Raw genomic sequence first — 20483 nt, forward strand, 5'->3', positions numbered from 1 at the left:
CATCCTGCCAGAACTCAGTCCTTTTCTTCAAGGCAGCAAGTTCCTTCTGGCCCCAGGTAGGTTTACACATGTTATCCATGAGCTAGGGCTGGAAGGAGAGTCTACCTAGTATCATGAGCCAGGGCTGGAAGGGACTCTACCTAATGCCTTATTTCTACTGGGGTTGAGCAGGTATCCAAGTTGCAAGATAAAGTGCTTTTTACTCTCTCTTTCCTCTCCTCAGCAGAAAGGAAGTAATCTTTACCAGAGATGTGACCTGTACTGTCTAGGGTTCAGAGAGGGGTGATGCAGGTACTCTCTTTGTCACTCCATCCGGTGTCCAACTATGTTGTGTGTACTCCAAGTCCACTGGCTCTAAGCACAGGACAGCACTGGGATTTATCCAGGAATTGCAGTACTTTTGGCTTAGACCGACTTTCAAATTTAGAACCCCAGTGAACTTTAGCTCATGGTCGTGGGGCTAGAACTCATGTTTCAGTCACCAGAATGGAGGGTTCCCCTGGAGTTAGGGCTGGTATAAATGTTCCCTCCATGGGCGCTGGATACATTCTACCCCATGTTGCATTCAGCTCTGACAAGCACCACTGAATCCCAACGCAAAGTTCAACAACAATTGCAATCACCCTCCCTCAAGCACACAGATTCTCTCTCTGCACCAAGCAACCACTGCTGGGGCATGGGAAGGGGTGGTGAAGGCGTTTCTAACTTGTCTTTTCTACCCGCTTCCGTATCTCTTTCCTTTATGTAATGTTAAATCCAGGTACTGTGAGTGCTTAACTCACTGTGTGTGTTGTGGCGGTGCTTTCTTACGTGGATAGTTATTCATTTTGGTGTTCTTGCAAGGGAATGATTACTGGAGAATTCTGTTTGTCCATCTTGTTCTGCTTTCTCTCATATGTTTTGTAAATACACAGTCACCTGAAGGTCATTCTTTCCTGATAGGGAATAACAATAGACATCTGGTAAGTCACCATAAATTATAATTTAAATAAATAGCAAAGCACAGAGGTTACATTTGTCAAATTGTGAAACTAAGATACCCATATTGTTTAGCGACTCTAAAATCAGCTTCTCTTTATATTCAATGTTATTTTAAGAAAATTTCTGAAACTTAGATACATAGAGTAAAAATATAATATATAAAAATATAATTATATAAAATTATATAAATATAAAGTAAAATATAAATATATAAATAACAATTTCCTTGAAATATAATAGCCTTGGAAAGGGGTTCCACATTTTCTTTATCCAGACTTAGTAATGCTTCGATTATAATTTCAGTCAGCTTCAAGTGAAACATCAGGGAATTACGGATGTGAAGGGCTGAAATGAGGCAATGTCTGATTTGGGGGACAGGCTTTGTCCGGGCCTCAGAAGATACAGAAAGATGGTTCATGTTGTCTTCAATAATACTTATTCATTAATTTAGCAATTGTATATGATTGTATTGCTTTGTTGCATTTCAAATAGGTACACACATACACAGAGATAATAAAAATAAATAAATGAAGTTAATTGTGTTTAGTGATAAGCATTATGAATAAAATAAAATATGATTAAACAGTGAATGTTAAGGTGGAATTTGGATATATTAAATTCTAAGTTCATGGAAGATCTTTTTAACAAAGGGATAAGTAAAAAGAGAATAGAAAGTAAAGAAAGTGGTGTTTAACATGACACATATCTGGGCTTTATTTCCCAGCATACCTTGTAATTAGTGATATTATCTACCTAAATATTGGCCAATGGAATGTGAGCAGTACATAATTATCAGGCTGAGCACTTCAAAAACTTCTGGGAAAATTAGTTTGTATATTCTTTTTTTCTGTCTTCTAGCTGAACAGAAGAATTTTGATTACCTACAGGCCACTGAAATCACAGAAGGGAACAAACATGTGCTCTGAATGTGTAGATCTCTTTCATCTAACAGAATCACACCACAACTAAAGCAAGAAACAAATTTTCTGTTACTCTCAGTGACTGATATTTTGGAGTTATTTTATATCCTATTTTGCCATGTCAGATAAATACAGATATTAGTATGTGAACATAGGCAAATTACTTTATTGTGTGTCTCAGTTTTCCTATTTGAAAAGTGGGTGAATGCTATATACCCACAGGATTGTTATGAGGGTTAAATGAGTTAATGCCTGTAAAACATATAGGTTAGTGCCTACTAGTAAATACATATTATATAAATTTTACCATTTTTGTTGTTATATTGGTGAAGAGAATTTCTGGATGAGAATGCACCAAAGACAGAAAGTTTAAGCCTCTGTAAAACTTACTGTGGAATGATTGGCATAAGGAAAATACAGCAAATGAGAGGAGATGAGTTCAATGATTAAACTGAGGCCAGGTCTAGGGGAGTCTTCATGACTTAATAATTCAAATGTATTATTTAGATTTGGATGTGAAAATGTACAGTTTAAAATTATCCATTTTAGTTTGGGTGGAGAATGGACCCTTTGGAGGCAAAATTACAGTAAATAAATTTGATTATAAGATCATTGCAACAAGACAGACAAAGACAAGAGTGCTTTACCAAGAATTTAACACACATTTTATTTTTCAAATGTCTTGGCTAACATAAAGTTTATTTGTGATACGTATTATATACTCTATTCTAACAATAAAGTAAGAGATAAAATGTTATTTAAAATAATGAGAAAAATATATTTATTTAAATTTGTGGCAAAGTGAATCATTATAAATATCCTCATCCTTGTCCTCTTTATGTTACGTAGGCTGAGGAGGAGGAGGAAGAAGAGGGGTTTGTATTGCTTTCTCAGAGGTAGCAGAGAAGGAAGAGATGGAAGGAATACTAAGTGTAATAACCTCACAGAAATACATTGCAATATTTGTCTGAAATTTTTGTTTTTATTTTTTCAGAAGTATTGCTATATGATACCAATCCTCCTTCTATGGTTTGCTTTAGCTTTAGTGCCCATGTGATAGAAGGATCCATGTCATAAAATAAGTCAAAAGCATTCTTGAATAATCAAAACTCTTCTATCAGATTGCCTAATGTTCATTTGTTTTCTACCTCATCATCTGGCATTGCTCTGAAATGCTCGTGTGGTGACTGTCAGCTCTTGAACTTCTTCAAAATCCATATTTGAAGCATTTCATGACCTCCCACCTTTTCTTAACATAGCCACAATTTTATTCATTATTTCCTTGACTGGTTCTATTGTAAGTCCTTGTGAAGTCATGCATAATACCTGTACACAATTTTCTGCAGCAGGAATTTATTGTTTGGAGCTTGGTGGATGTAATGGATGTTTTTAAGTTAGTGATAGAGTCTTCAATGGTGTAATCCTTTCAAACTTTCATGATGTCCTTCCTTTCAGTCTTCTCTTTATAGCGTTGGCAATCCTTTCCTTAGAGTCACACGTGTAATGAGTTTTTTTGTTTGTTTGTTTTTGAGATGGAGTTTTGCTCTTGTTGCCCGGGCTGGAGTGCAATGGCACAATCTCAGTTCACCACAACCTCTGCCTCATGGATTCTAGCAATTCTCCTGCCTTGGCCTCTGAAGTAGCTGGGATTACAGGCATGCACACCATGCCCAGCTAATTTTGTATTTTTAGTAGAGACAGGGTTTCTCCATGTTGGTCAGGCTGGTCTCAAACTCCCAACCTCAGGTGATCCTTGGCCTCTGAAAGTGCTGGGATTACAAGAGGAGCTGCCATGCCTGGCCCACATGTGTAATGAGTTTTAAAGGTCTTTATGAGCACCTGATCTAGAGATCAAATTACAGACATTGTGCATGGAAGCAAGTGCACCACTTTGACACTTCCTGTGTTGAACTCATGGCATTCTGAGTTACCAGGAGCATTATTCAATATCAAAAGAAATTTAAAGGGTGGTTTATTACTAGCAAGAGGCTTCTTGACTTCAGGGACAAAGCATCAACAGAATCAATCCAGGATAAGGGCTTTCATTGTCCAGGCCTTCTTGTTGTACAGTGAGAAGACTGGCAGCTAGATCTTTATGTTTCAAGGCTTGAAGGCTGACAGCTTTGTGAATAAGGGTTGTCTTGATTATAAATCCTACTGCATTTGTAAAAAATACTAAAGTTAGCCTATGCCTTTTTGCCTTAAATCCTGGTGCTTACTTTCCGTACAAGTAAATATTCTTTGTGGTATTATTTTTCCAGAATACATGACTTTCTTCTGCATTACACACTTGTTCAGGCAGATAACCTTTGTCTTCAATGATTTTCTTGATGGCTTCTGCTGTCTCCTGTTCAGCAGAAGCTGCTTATCCTGTTATCTTGACTTTTGTAAAAACCATACTTCTTCCTAAAATCATCCAACCGACTTTTGATGGTGTTAAATTCTCTCGCCTTAGATCCTTGACCTTTTTTTTTTTCACTTTAAATTCTCATATAATGACTTTGTTTCTTTTCAAATCATATTAAAGTCTACAGATATACCTTCCTTATAAAAATTCCTTACCTGCATAAAAGCTGGATTTTTAATACCAGAGAAAAATGTATTGCACAAAAAGTACAAGGTATTATGCTTATAGTTGCTGCAATGAAGGCTTCACAAAATTTCTTATTTAGTTATTTATTTACTTATTTATTAATTGCAATGATCCTTACAATGGATCCATTTATCTTGAAATGATGAACAGCTATAGATGAAGATCTCAATCTATGGTGCATATCAAGCAACACGACTTTGTCTTGCAATGTCATGACTTTTCTCTGCTTCTTCAGAGCACTTAGAGCATCACTGGTGACACTTTCTATGGTCCCAATGATTTTAGACAGAGTTCATGATATTGCACTAAACACAATGAAAAATACATGAGACTCATGAGAGCTTACTTATTACCACAGCACACAATTTACTGGAGAGACAAACTTTATGTTAAAGTGATTAGTGTCACACAAATTAAAAAAAATAACATTTATTGCCAATTATGATAGTACGGTATGTATTTCACTTATCTAATTATGATTTCATAATGCATTTTTAAATCTGTTAACATTCCTCTCCACTTCAAATGGCAATACATGCAATCTGTGTTTGTGTGTATTGATGAATTTTCACTTTTTATAATAGATTTGTGTAAATGATAAAATAGATTCATATGACTTGTATCTGTGTGTATTTAATGCATTTGTGACATACTTAAATTGCTCATTTTTTCAGATTTCTAGGCTACAGAGTTTATCTGTGAGATTTTTCAAATTGTTGCAAATATCCAAAAATTTTACAGTAAATTTATTTTTAAAAATTGTGTATCAGTGTACCTGCACAATTCAAACTCACACTGTTTTAAGTGGCAATTATAGTTGCCACTGCTCTAGGCATCATTTTTCCATTCTTTCCCCATTTAAGGAGAAAGAGTTGATTGGTAGAGAATATGAGTCACATAAAAACATCAACATTTCATAATATAAAATTGTTGCCAGTGAAAAAACAACAATGAACCTGATAGGCACACTTCTTAGATTATATGGTTTCTTTAGTGAAAACTGACAATCATGTTTGTGGTAAAACTTAGCTAGAGGATCAATTCTGCTTCATTCTTTTTCATATAATTTTGATTCCAGTTATTTTATTTTGAAATTATTTGATGATTTAGTGACACTTGAAATTGTTAACCACTGCTTGAATGATAACACGAAAGTAAAAACAATTTAAAATGTATTATTAATCTCATTTATTCCCTCATTCTGTATCACAATTAGCAGTTTAGATTGATGTCGATTGCGAGAAGACAATAAAATATTGAGAAGTGGATAAGCAGAGAGAGAAAACCAAGCATGCAAGTACACAGGGGCAAAATAAAAGAAAATATACTCATCATTGCACAATGTTTACTGTGCTGAAACTTAATATAAGGTAAAAGAATTAACTGGAGACAGAGCTAAACAGGTTGAAAAACAACAGTTCTAATGGAACATCTACATTTTTTCTATAAATCTGTACACATAAATGTGTGCATTGTACAAAATCTTTAGGTTTGATTTTTGTAGAATATATTACTGATATTTAGATTTGAGTATATATATGGATTATGCACTACAAATAATTAATAATGTTAAAAATGTATGAAAAGTATAAACTTCTTCCAAAACTAGAGATATCTCTAATTACATTCAGTTTTAGTTTTTGAATAAATATTGTATCAGAACCGTTACCCCATTCCATCCATTTATTACATTCCATAAATATGAAGTGTTACTTGTTAATTACTCAACAACCGCCTATTCCATGCCTGTTACATGGCAGTCCTTTTCATATTGAAGATACTATACTAAAGAAGACAGGTATTTTATAGTCATATATCACTTACAGTCCAATGACAAAAATGTCAAAAATATTGACAGTTTGTAATATTAGTGTTAAAATTTTAAAGTATTAAAAATGTTCAAATTTTTAAAAATTTTTCAAAGTATGAGATTTAATGTATTTAAAATACTATTACAATATATAAAAAGGAACTTTATATTTCATATATACTTCATAACCTCTATCAGTCAACAAATATTAATTATATAACTATTATTTGCCAGACACTGCTTTTATATACAGGGATCATCAGGAGGGTAGCACCAGTAATATATATATATATAACATATATATAATATATATGAAATATATATATTATTATATATACTAATATACAATATAATATATAACATAATTATAATATGTAATATAATTATATATAAATATATATAATATTATATATTTTTTTTTTACTAAGTCTCCACTATTAAATCATGGTATATTGAAGTCTATGAACAATTAAAGGATTAGGGTTATAAATTTGTCTACAATCTAATGAATTATCTTTCTTTTGGTTTCTCATTCCATTTCTAGCATAATTCAACTGGAAAATCACTCAGAACAGATTTTTCCTATTGTTAAATTTAAACAAGAAATCTGAATATGTTAACCTAAAAACCTAACTCTATAGAAAGTTCTAGATGTTCAATTTGAACAAATATTAGGTTGGTGCAAAAGAAATTGCAGTTTGTGAAATTAAAAGTCATGGCAAAATTTGCAATTACTTTTGCTTCAACCTATAGTTACTCTGCAGGTGAAACTTGTTGAAAGATGAACTAGTGGATCTCTAAGATTATGTAGACATTTAGGTTTAACATGACATATCTAATATTTAATTAAGGTTCATGAGCATGCTATTGGTTGTGAAATATTAATTGTCTCATCATCTGGCCACAAACAGAAAATATGAAAAAGGAAAAAGGCTTTATGGTGACAGAGGAAACCTCTGATATTGAAAACTCATTTTCTGTCTAGAATGTTACTTGTTTCTGAGAAAAAAACAACTCTGGTCAAATTTGGTTGTTCGGCCCCAAAACAAATGTCATTTGTTTCTGAGAAAAAAACAACTCTGGTCAAATTTGGTTGTTCGGCCCCAAAAGTTTGGAGGGTCCATCTTGAGTTGAGAAATGTGGAACCAATTCTCAAGGGCCTGAAGTTTTTATATGTGTAGAACTTCTTTTGGTTAGAACTTCTTGTCTGTTATGGTTTTGGTAAGATGGGAAACAGGAAAGTAACTAAATAAAAATGACTTTACCTTGACGAATTGCCACACTGTCTTTCACAATGTTTGAACTAATTTACATGCCCACCAACAGTGTGAAGTGTTCCTATTTCTCCCCATCGTCTCCAGCATCTGTTGTCTCCTGATTTTTTAATGATTGCCATTCTAGCTTGTATGAGATGGTATCTCAATGTGATTTTGATTTGCATTTCTCTAATGAGCAGTGATGATAAGCATTTCTTTATACATTTGTTGGCCTCACAAATGTCTTCTTTTGAAAAGTGTCTGTTCATATCCTTCACCCAGTTTTGAATGGGTTTGTTTTTTTCTTGTAAATCTGTTTTAGTTCTTTGTAGATTCTGGATATTTGCCCTTTGTAAGATGGGTAGATTGCAAAAAATTTTTCTGATTCTGTTGGTTGCTGGTTCACTCTAATGATTGTTTCTTTTTCTTTACAGAAGCTCTTGAGTTTAATTAAATCCCATTTGTCTATTTTGGCTTTTGTTGCCAATGCTTTTGGTGTTTTAGTCATGAAGTCCTTGCCTATGCTTATGTCCTGAATGGTTTTGTATTTCTTTCTTTCTTTCTTCTTCTTCTTTTTTTTTTTTTTCTGTATCAGACTGTTAATGTTACCTGGTGAAGCATCTTTGCTTCATGTGGTACATGAAATCACTTATATATCTCAGTGGACTTGAACACTGCCACTTCCTGGCACATAATGGGTGTTTAATAAATATTTGTGGAATTAATCTAGGAAACCAAGAATATTCTACTCCACAAAGTGGAGACATGATCAGTAGATTGGGGTGTGTTTATTTTTAATATAAGGTATTTATAGATTAAATTTTCCATGCAAAAGTTGAAAAAAGTCAAGAATAGCATCTTATATTTTAATTATCTATTGTGTTAAAGGTAATAAATGGTTTACCTGTAATGGCCATGGTTTTAAATTATTTTACACAATTATAAAATATAATGAGATGAAAACACATGAAAAGAAATAGTAAAAATTTTATCATCAATTATGATCAATGGCATATATTAATGCCCTTATTACCCAAAATACAATATTTAAGACAAAATTAAAATAGTTCTTCTCCCTTTTGTCTTCAGACTTTACCTGTTTATTACTTTGTGGAGTTCACTAGGTAAGTAGTTTTGCTACAGTGAGGGTTAGGAAATTATAAGTAATAATTGAGTTTCTTCTTAATGAAAATGTTCCCTGCAGTGAATAATATATATTTAAATTTATATCACTTTGTTGAAAATTACTCTGTAATTTCCAAAACATACATTTCGTATGAAGATGGACAAACATAGCATATGTTGTAGAGTTTTCTATTTTTTAGAGATGAAACACAAAAACACAATTTAGTACTTCATAAATAAATGTTTACCATCACTTCCCTCATCATTTTATTTTAGATATTGAATTATTGATCAACATCTGCTCCTTAGAACCAGATTGTGTATTTAGTGAGGTTTCTGTTCATATGTTGTTTTCTCTATGGGAAATAAATCGTTTCTCTGTAGGAAGCATTTGATGTTTACTAATAAGTCATTTCCTCAGTAGGCTTGGACTTTTGAGTGTTGAAATTTAAATTGTTCTTTCTCTTATTACATTGAGCCCATCTCAATGTTGGATCTTGGGGACTTTTTCACACAGATTTATTGTGTATAATATCAAGCAATACTTAAAGATACTTTGGAATTAATTTATTAAAAGTTACCATATAAAATGGTATTTCTTAATCAAACAGTAGCATTTTTGGCCAATTTTTCCTTTTTATAATTGATTAAGTATATAAAATATGTATTTCCAAAGCTCTTTTTCTTAAATCTAGCAGATACTCATCTTGTTGTTTTCAATATTTGAAAACAATGTTACATCTCAGGTATTCCTTTGTAACGATGTGAGAACTTACTAAAAAAAAAGAAATGAAAACAATGTTAGAAAATTATGATGTTTATTAGATAGAATTTAACAATTTAATAAAAATACACAAATTTGTTGTTTTGGAGTTTAAATAAAGCATTATTTTTACACTATTTTCCCTACCTTCCACCCTTCCTTCCTTCCTTCTTTTAATTGTTCATAGACTTCAATACACCATGATTTAATAGTGGAGACTTAGTAAAATATATATATATATATATAATATTATATATATTTATATATAATTAATAATATATTATATATAATTATATTATATAGTATTATATATAATAACATATATATTACATATATATATATATATATTGCTGGTGCTATCCTCCTGATGATCCCTAATGCACAAGGCATCCTGCAGGGTCTGTGTGTTGTGCACCTAGAGGATATATTTTTATTTCTGGAAGATTTAACAATTAACCACCTGTATGGGCAAATTTATGTCTTCGTAAGTGAAAAGTAAGGGGCAAATGTGGATTATAGATTCTAAGGGTGCCACTGTCACTCAATAACCAGTTGGAGCTAATAAATTGATTAATAAAAACCAGTTGATTGATAGATACCTCTTAATTTGCACTGTGGAATAAAGAGGAAGTTGCCAGCAGAAATAAAGCCCTTTAAATTGTATATGAGTCATAATAATGACTCATATACAATTAGGTGATTACCACATTATTCCTATCATTTCAAGGCAGGTTTCAGGATAAATGACTGACTGACTTACATTAATTTATGCGTTCATAGAATATATTTTCTTTCAATATTAGTAGAAAAAAATTAACAGGAAGCTGGCATATTCATTAGGTAAAATAAGTGAAACAAACTGCATTAAGATAAAATAGGAAAGTATTCTCTTACATGTATATTTGGAACGTATAGGTTATGATAATATAAGGTGAATGATCTGAATTATCTCACAGAGGTTAAGTTTAAGTGATTATATTAAAGTCAGTTAGTAGATAGAATATAACTATAATTTGCTCTAATGCTATTGTCAAGGTCATATACACACTCTATGTAGTCCAAATAAGGAAGAGTAGTAGTAATAATAAAGATTAAAAATAAATCAATAGGGCATATAATGAATCTAAAAATAAATAAAATTTATAAAATGAAGACAATTTAAATATTAGTTCAGGAAACAGGATAAGAGATTCAAGCTGAAAGAAAGAATGACTGAGACTAAATCAGTCAGGAAAGTAATGTAGCATTACAAAGTGTCCCTGACAGCAGCAGTACTGAATACTTGCAGACTATATGGATGCTGACTGCTTTAGAAATTTGGTAAAAGTGATAATAAGAACCCGAGGCAAAACAATAATGGATATGGCATCCCAGTTCCTCAGACAGTCATAGATTTGACTGAACCTATAAATCATAGTCAATCTAAAAGTGTGAAGGGAAAAAATGCATAAGAATAAAGTGAAGATGATATGTGGTAAGCATAGAAATAAGTTGTGCTGCTAAAAATAATAGTTTGTTTTCAGAAAAATAAAGGTGTACAAGAATATTGAAGTAGAAAGGATCTACTATAATTAAGAAATCATTTGACATAAAATTATATATTTGTTAATATATATCCAATTTTTGATAAACAGGTAACTGTAAAAATGAAATAGTAAAAATATTATCTAAGTATACTTAATATACTTTTAAAACTATTAAAACAATTAATAACATGGAGTAGTTTAAAGAAACTATCAACTGAATTAAGACTTTAAACATTTTTATAGTGGAAAAATAAGAAAAAATTCTAATGCTTCTTTCTATAAAAGGTATAGAGGAGGAGCATAGTTCTAAGTTCACTCTTAGAATACATTTAACATTTGTTGTGATAAAGAAACCTGATTCTAAACATTTAGCTACAAAACAATAAATATTATATGCAATATAAACCAGCATATTAGTATTTAATATCTATGTATATGTGTATGTGTTTGTGTGTGAGTGTGTGTTTGTGTGTGTGTGAATTATAGAAGCTTTTATCTTGTATTTCAATGAAGATGCAGTTAAAAGAGATTCTCTGTCATTGAATTTTCTGGAACAGCTATGACCAGAGAATGTAGCAATAGCTATGAGGATAGTCTATCTGTATGCTAACCCAAGCTCAGACACTGATTCACACTGACCTTGTACAGGTTACTTAACTCCTCTTAAGCTTTCTCATCTCAAGTAATAAAGACTTTATCTAGAGGTGGGTTGTGGATATTGATTAGCTAATGTTCTGAAAGTTCTGTGCAGATGGAAGAAACAGGGCATAAAGGATAAATGTAAGTCTTATAGATAAGTAGGCTTCAGTTAAGGCTTTCAATGATCATATACACATTTATCTCACTATCAAAAATAAGTAAATTGGGCTGGGCACAGTAGCTCACACCTGTAATCCCAGCCCTTTTGGAAGGCCTAAATAGGTGGATCGCCTGAGGTTGGGAGTTTGAAACCAGCCTGACCAACATGGAGAAACTTCGTCTCCATTAATTCCATCAATGACATATTCAACTCAAAGTATGATAAAAGTACTTAAATAGCCCTTTATCTCATGGAGAAATTCTATCAGTTGTTAACAAGCTTCTAAAAACAAAATAGTAAGCACAGATGGTCTCATCAGTGAAGTCTATCAAATATGCCAGGGAAAAAATGATACCATTCTCAGCAATCTGTCAAAAAGAAAAAGCAATAGCAACAGTGACAACTTCCTAGCTCTCTCTGTAAACTCAGGATTTCTTTAATATCAAAATAATTTTTTTAATTATAAAAAATTCAAACAGCAATGTCTCTTATGAATATGCATGCAAATGATCTCAATATGTTAGCAATGTATACCCAACAATGTGTTAAAATATATATCGCCATTAAATGACATATATTTGAAAGATATTCTTTGGTACAATATTTGAAATCCAATCACTGTGCCCTACTTATTGACAGACTAAATAAGAAAATCTGCACCATTCTATCCATTAATGCAGAGAAAATATTTTTAAAAGACCTAATGACTATGCATAACAGAAAAATAGAAATCTAGGAATAGGGAGGACCTTATCCAACTTGTTAACAATGATCAATCCAAACTTAGAGCTCATACACTTGATAGTGAAAAGCTGGATGTGTTCTCCAAAGACCAGGAACAAGACAAGGAAGCCCTCTACGCTGTTAATACTGTTGTTAAATTTGTACCAGCAGGCTTAGGTGTCTGGGGAAAAAAATAAAAGACAAAAAATAAAATGTACATAAATTGAAAAGGTAGAAATAAAACTCTCTGTTCACACTGTTAGAGTGGCTAAAATCTAAAACACAATACCTAACACTGGCAAGAATGTTAAGCAACAAATACCATCATTCATCATTGATGGGAAGGCAAAATGATACAGACGATTTGGAAAATAGTTTGACATTTTATGAAAAACTAAACATTTTCTTATGACACAATTACTAGTCATGTTCATTGGTATTTGCTCAAATGAGTTGAAAACTTTTCCCACAAACACCTGCACAAGTGTATTTCTATCAGCTTTATTCATAATTGCAAAAACTTGGTAGCAACCAAGATATCCTTCAGTAGGTGAAATGATACATAAACTGTGATACAGCCATACACTGAGATATTATTCAACGCTAAAAAGAAATGAGTTCTCAAATGCACATTAGTCAGTATAAAAAGTCAATATAAAAGGTCAAGTATTTTATGGTCGCAACTGTATGACATTATGAAAAAAAATGAAAAGAACTCTGGAGACAGCAAAAAGACTAGTCGTTGCCAGGTAAGGGGTGAGAGATGAATCGGAGAAGCGCAGAGGGTTTTTAGGGCAGTTTACCCACTCAGCATGATGCTGTCATGGTGTGCAAGTGTCATTATATATTTGTAAAATTCAAAAAATGAACAACAGCAAAACTTCAATGTAAATTATATAATTATGTAAATTATGGACTTTAGGTAATAATGATATTTATCAATTACACCAACTGTATCAACCTGGTGTAGGATGTTGATAAGGAGGGGAGACTACATGTGTGGAGATAAGGGATTTATGAGAATTCTACTCTCTGCTCAAATTTACTATGAACCTAAAACTGGTTTTAAAAATAGTTTATTTAAATATTTTTAAGCTCCCCTATTCACAGATGGGATGATTGTCTATGCAGAAAATTCAAAATAATTTAGAAAGGCACCCTTTTGAAAATAAGAAGAAAGCATAGTACGACAGAGAGAAACAATATCAGTACATAAACTAGAATTTGAAATTTTAAAACTACAATTTTCAATTACATTTAACAAAAACAAACAGGTATGAATCTACCATAAATAAGTACAGAATCTATATAGAAACTTCTATGAATGCCTATGAAAGAAATGAAAAATTATTGAAATAAGGAGAGTTATGTTATCCTCATGAATTATGTCTCAATTGTGTAACAATCTTTTTTCCAAATTGACTTCAAATTGAACGTTTTCCAATACAAATCCCAAAATACAGGTATAGATATTGACGAATTGTTCTAAAGTTCCTATGGATAATCAAAAGATGTAGAATAATCAACATAATTCTCATGTATATGGAAAGAAGACTCAAATTACCCCATTTCAATATTTAATATAAATTGACAGTTTTTAAGACAGCATGGTGTTCACAAAATAATAAATACATAGATTAATTAGTTAAACATTATAGAGTTGAGATACCTTACACAAAAATTAAAATAAATAATTAAATAAAATAAATTAATAAATAAATGGGCAAGAACAGAAAAATCCCCAATTTAGGATTTCAATTACCTTAGGCAGATACTTACCCTGAAAGAAACGGAGCATAACTCTCCACTAATTAAGTGTGGCCTCCACAGTGTGCCTTGCTTCAGATGAATGCAGTATGGAATGAGAGAAAAAATATTTTTATAATGAAAAACCTGACAAAGTCTACCTCAGCCAGGTGATCAAGGTTAAAATAAAAAGTAACGTCATGTTGACAGACGATGCTCTTGGTATGATATGATAGTAATGACACCTTACTTCTTTAGTATTTTGTCCTAAAACCTGTGACAGTTAATTTTATATACACACTTGACTGGGTACTAGTGTACCAGTTCAAATTTTGATACTTGTTCAAAATTATTCTGTGAGGGTGTTTCTGAATGAGATTAACATTTAAGTTGGTAGACTGGTTAAAACAAATAGCATTGTCCTTCTGAAGCCAGTTTGGCAGCTATTTGCCAAGCCAGTTATACCATATGATTCAGCAGTCATACTCCTGGGCATTTCATCATCGGAGTTGAAAATTTATGTTTATATAAAAATCCATTAAACAAAAATTTCCATCCTTTTCCATAATGGTGGTGAGCTTCACTCAATCAGTTGAGGATGTGAATCAAACAGAAGTTTAACTCTTTCTCAAGTAATGTTAATTTTCTGCCCACTGACCTTTGAACAGGAGCATAAGCTTTTCCTGTGTCTATAGCAGCTTTCAGCTTTGAAATTAACCGGGACATAAGCTTAGCAGAGTTTGTACTTACCGGTCTCCATAATTGCACGAGTCAATTTTATATAACAGATCTACACACACACACACACACACACACACACACACACGCGCACACACACACACACACACAGCTATACATATCAAATTGGTTTTATTTCTCTGGAAAACCACACTCATAGTCTAAATATGAAAAAAATGGAAAAATCAAATTTGAGAAATATTTTATGAAACACCTAACTAATATCACTCCAAAATCAAGATCATCAAAAATAAGGAGAATCTAAGAAGCCAGAACAGTGAGAGGGCTCTGCAGCAGACATGATGACTAAATAAATTTATCCTGATTCCCTGAATGAGAGCCTAGGAGAGAAAATGACTATTAGGCAAAAACTGAGGAACTCTGAATAACATATGGAATTTACTTAATAATAATGCATATTGATTTGTTAGTGTGGGTTGATATGTTAATTCTCTATATTAGTCAATTTTCCTGTAAATTTAAAACTACTCAAAAACATTGTTTTTTTAAAAGGTAAAATGTTTTGAGAAGAGCAGTATCCTTTGCGTGTGTAATTTCCCTAAAACTGAATGATTTTTCCACTTGTAATTGTTCTATTATAAAGAATAGCTATTTTAACTTAACATTAGTTAGATAAAATTGTACTATGAATAATATTCACCCTGTAATTCATAGAAAATTTCTTTTCAATTATTTGCAACATGTTTATACTTACATTAAATACATCTTGACTAATGTTCAAACCACGGACAATTGTGTATTGTACTAAGAAAGATGAAATGTGTTCTGTATTTATTTTATTTGATCATCCTAGTTAATTATTAACTAATTAACATGGAAACTCTCACTCAGTTAAATTCTAACTCAGGATTATTCCAAATAATATGAAAGAATGCCAAGCAATTCCAGTGATATTTTACTTTAATAAGCCTGGTAATCATTTTGAAACATACTTGGTGATTTTCATAGTCTGAACTCTTACATACTGTAGCATTTATTTTCTTACAGTGAAACACATAAAATTATAGAAAATTATTTGAAACGAATTGGCTTTCTTCTGATCTCTAATTTCTTTGGTTATGAGTTAAGCTTTAGGAGCAAAGTATAGAATCTGCCTATTGATGATCACTTAATTTTGCATCGAGGTTAGTTTGAGTAAGAATTCAAATATATAAGGTGGCAATTTATCATAGAAATAAAACTGAAGTTTCTTCTAGTCCCTCATCTTCTAACGTTTAAGTTAAATACTAGCTTTCACAATTGAATTTCTTTTCTTTTCTTTTTTTTTTTTTTTTTTTTTTTTTTTTTCTTTTTTTTTTTTTTGAGACGGAGTTTCGCTCTTGTTACCCAGGCTGGAGTGCAATGACGCGATCTCGGCTTACCACAACCTCCGCCTCCTGGGTTCAGGCAATTCTCCTGCCTCAGCCTCCTGAGTAGCTGGGATTACAGGCACGTGCCACCATGCCCAGCTAAAATTGAATTTCTAATAATCTCTTACTAATTCAAGAGAAAAAAAAAACAATTTATTTTTAGAAACTTTAGAATTGCATATGCGAGAAAATTAATACCATTTGTGATCCTATCAATCCCAGATAAAGATATTTTTCCTTAGGTCATACATATCTCCATCACATATATATTTTAAAATAAACACAATTTTATTTATAAAGTATTACAGGGACTAAGCCTGGAACAGTGGCTCACCTCTGTAATCCCAGCACTTTGGGAGGCTGAGGTGGGCAAATCGCCTGAGGTTGAGAGTTCAAAACCAGCCTGGCCAACATGGTAAAATCCAGTCTCTACTAAAAATATAAAAATTAGCCAAGCTTGGTGGTGGGTGCCTGTAGCCCCAGCTACTCGGGAGGTTGAAGCATGAGAACTGACAGAGGTTGCAGAGAACCTAGATTGTGCCACTGAGCTTCAGTCTGGGTGACAGAGTGAGAATCCGTCTCAAAAAAATAAAAAATAAACAAAAACATAGACTAGATAAGACTCTGAAAATTTGTTAATAGTTTAAATATTATTTAACTTGTTTTAAAGCTAATAAAATGATAGAAAGCCCCAAATCATTCTCTTGTCCTAGTCTGTCTGTAATATAAAATACGTTGAATAAAAAACAAAATATGTTGTTTCTCCAAACTATAAAAAGGTCTCAGTTTCAGATATACATGAATAAAATATATGATTTATCAAATCAGGAGATTTTAAAAAGAAATATGTTACAAACAAGAATGATTTATTTCAAATGTGGCAAGGATATTTTAACAATTAAACAACGTATTCCTGTGATTTGCTACACAGAGGAACTTCAATAATGTTAAACAATGAGCCATCCACTAATTCATCTGGCTTAAGAAGAGAAGTTCCAGGCAACCATACAATACAATGTTTGATACAATTCCATGTTTGATAAATTGGAGGAACTAATGCAAAAGGATCCCTTGCACTCTCTAATTGTTTAAAGCAGAACCCCTGCATTCATTCACAAGCTAGTGTTCTTGAAACAATGTTAAATGAGAGAGAGAATTTATGAGAAAGCTTATATTGTTTAGAGTTTTGTTTTGGACTGCCTTGCAGAATATTCAGGTACTGCATGAAGAAATGTAGAATTGCACAAATTTTTGAGACTCCTAATAAGAGAATACATCCAATTAATAGAAAACCAATGGAGGAAGAATCAGCATGACATTTAAGAATTACGACTAGAGAGCACTTTGAAAAGTTGCTTATTGAACAAAGTACAATAAAGATGGGAAAGAACATAACCAACATGGGACTTTCTTGCAGCTAAGAGTGCAGAATGTTCAGTGACCAGATGCAAGATGAATTTTCTTTATGAACGTGACAACTTTTCTGTGTAGCTTTGAATCTTAATTATGGGGGAAAGTAATGCAGAGAAAAGGCTCCATGGACCAAATGTAACAGCTTGAATGTCAGTAAACTGAATAGCAAAAAAATGACTAAGTAGATTTAACCTTCTTTATCTTTCAACGAGAATGACTAATAAAATATAACATTAAAAAATCAAGTAACTAGATAATGAAGTTAAAATTGCAGAATAACAAAAAAATATTAAAAACTAAAAACCATATGCATAAATCTAATAGGTGATAAATAGGTGCCAGTCCAGGACAGAGAGCCTAAAGGTTACCGGCTGAACATTTTATAACAAGGTAGAAGGAAACTGAATTGAATATTTAATCATTGAAGACAGGGAGCTGGAAGCGACATCATCTGAATAAATTTGGAACAAACAAGGGGCTACATGGCCCGTGAAAAAAGAAAAAACAAACAAACATGAACAGGGCATCAGCAGAAAATTTTACCAGTACTTCAAGCTCTGATTAGGGGAAAAACCTACAAAACTCCCCCTAACGACGCACAATACACATTTACAGATAATCTTCTAATCAACAAAAATTGCTACAAATCTGATGTTTCTAGGCACAGATAACCAGAAAAATGCATGACAAGTCAGTCCAATCTAAAACAAATACTAAATAAGTTATTTCCAGCAAAAAGACAATGATTCCTGATAGAAATATGAAAAAAGAAATGAAATAAAGAGTACTGGACGGTATATGTATGTGAGCAAACGTTATTTCTAAAAGTATAAAAATAAATGCAATGTCTTGAAATGTATGGAAACTAAAATCACAGAGCAAAATCAAAATGAAATAAAGAATGATGCTTCTGGTGAAGTGGTCTTGATTTTATAGGTATCAGAGAAACTGTAAAATTACTAATTTTTTTTATTTAAGACCTTTATTAACAGGTGCTTGCAGTTTGTTGACTTTTTTGAAAAAATCAAGTTGTAAACTTTTATTACAAATTAAAAATGAAGTTCTTAAAAATCTCAACTTGACCAGATATGAAACAATTTAAAAACCTTTAAAGGCGTATTGAGAAAAACCAGGCTTTTTAAAAAAACATGTTTGTTATTACCAAAAAGAGACATCTTTAGGTAAAAATAATAAAAACCCCATGCTGCATAGATAATGCAGATAGTTCTATTTATCTGGTCAACGGGCAAAAGCAAGCACTTAAGGTCTTCAGCTCCAATCTTTTGTTCATTTCTTATTGCTGGAATTTCTTATTTCTTCTTGTTGGATGACTAAACCGGATGATGGTAGAGATGGTAAGCCGGCATTTACTCAGCCCCGCCCTGCTCAGCCTCGGGAGCGGAGGAATTCTCAGCTGGTGGATCAGCTGATTTTGTCTCTTTGCCATCTTATGGTTTAGGGTTTTCTGGGCGTCTGCGTTGGTAATTGAGGCAGTACCGACGTTGAGGTGGCTGCTGACCTTGGGTCTCATCTCCTTGATGTTCTTTCTCCTCTTCACCGCCGTCCTCTCTAGGCTGTCTTTGGCGAGGAGGGCCCCTGCGGAATCGTGGTCCGTATCCCCGATACATATTCTGCCTCACTGGTCTACCTTGTTCTCCTGCACCCTGGTTGTCGGCACCCTCCAGCACTTCTCCCTGCCCAGGAGGGTTGGAATATTGCAGTCGACGCCCACAGGGTCTCCGCATGTAGTCAGGTGGGAACCCTCTCCTGCGGCAGGGCCGGCGTTGCTGGGCCTGGCCTTCGGCAGCGCTCTCTGATCCCTCGTTCCTTTCCCCACTCTCACTGCTCTGGTAATGTTGCTGGTAATTGCGTGGAGGACCCCTACGACCTGGATAGCGTCTATAATGGTTACGGTCTGCTGCATATCGACTGCCTTGAACTGGAGCCACCAGGACCTGTAACATTCGCTGCCTCCGCACCCTTTTCTCCTTCAACAACATCAAACTCCACAGTCCCTCCATCTCCTACACTGCGAAGGTACTGCCTGGGGTTCTTCTTCTTTAGGGCAGTCTGGTGTACTGATGCATCTTCCTTGGTGTCATTCCTGTTGATGAAGCCATATCCGTTCCTTACATTGAACCATTTTACTGTTCCCAAAACCTTCGTTGCCATGACCTTCTTGTCCCCGCCGGCAGGCGCCGCCGATGTGAGGCCGCCGGGGCCACCGCTCCCTGCGCCGCTGCTGCCCGGAGTGCCGGGCTTGGTGTCGGCGGCGCTGAGGGCGGGGGTGGCGGGCGGCTGCTGGGTCTCGGCCTCGCTGCTCATGGTTGCGGTGGTGGTGACTGGGGCCGGCTGCGGCAGCTACGGCTCCTCCCGGGATGTGGTGGTAACTAGGCCGGCGGCGGCGGTGGGGCTGCTCAGGGCTCTCTGGGGTCCGCTCTCCGCTCCCGCTACCGATCGAACTCTACTAATTGTTTTTAGACTTTAAGAAGTCAAGGACTGGTAGTGTGTGGTGGCTCATGCCTGTAATTTCAGCACTTTAGGAGGCCAAGGTGGGAGGATTGCTTGAGCCCAGGGGTTCAAGACCATCCTGGAAAACAAAGTTGGACCCTATCTCTAATGAATAGTTTTTAAAAACCTACAAATAGCCTGACTTGGTTGCACACATCTGTGAACCAAGTTTTGCAGAAGGCTGAGTTGGGATCATCACTTGATCTCAG

The 20483-nt window shown here is 33.8% G+C and overlaps 1 pseudogene; it reads right to left on the reverse strand.

Annotated features, from left to right (window-relative positions):
• Positions 1–18726: 18726 nt before the first annotated feature.
• Positions 18727–20088, reverse strand: LOC101030278 (Y-box-binding protein 1 pseudogene; annotated as a pseudogene).
• Between the last annotated feature and the right edge of the window lie 395 nt (positions 20089–20483).

Source organism: Saimiri boliviensis, chromosome 9 (assembly GCF_048565385.1).
Source record: "Saimiri boliviensis isolate mSaiBol1 chromosome 9, mSaiBol1.pri, whole genome shotgun sequence".
Lineage (NCBI taxonomy): Eukaryota > Metazoa > Chordata > Mammalia > Primates > Cebidae > Saimiri > Saimiri boliviensis.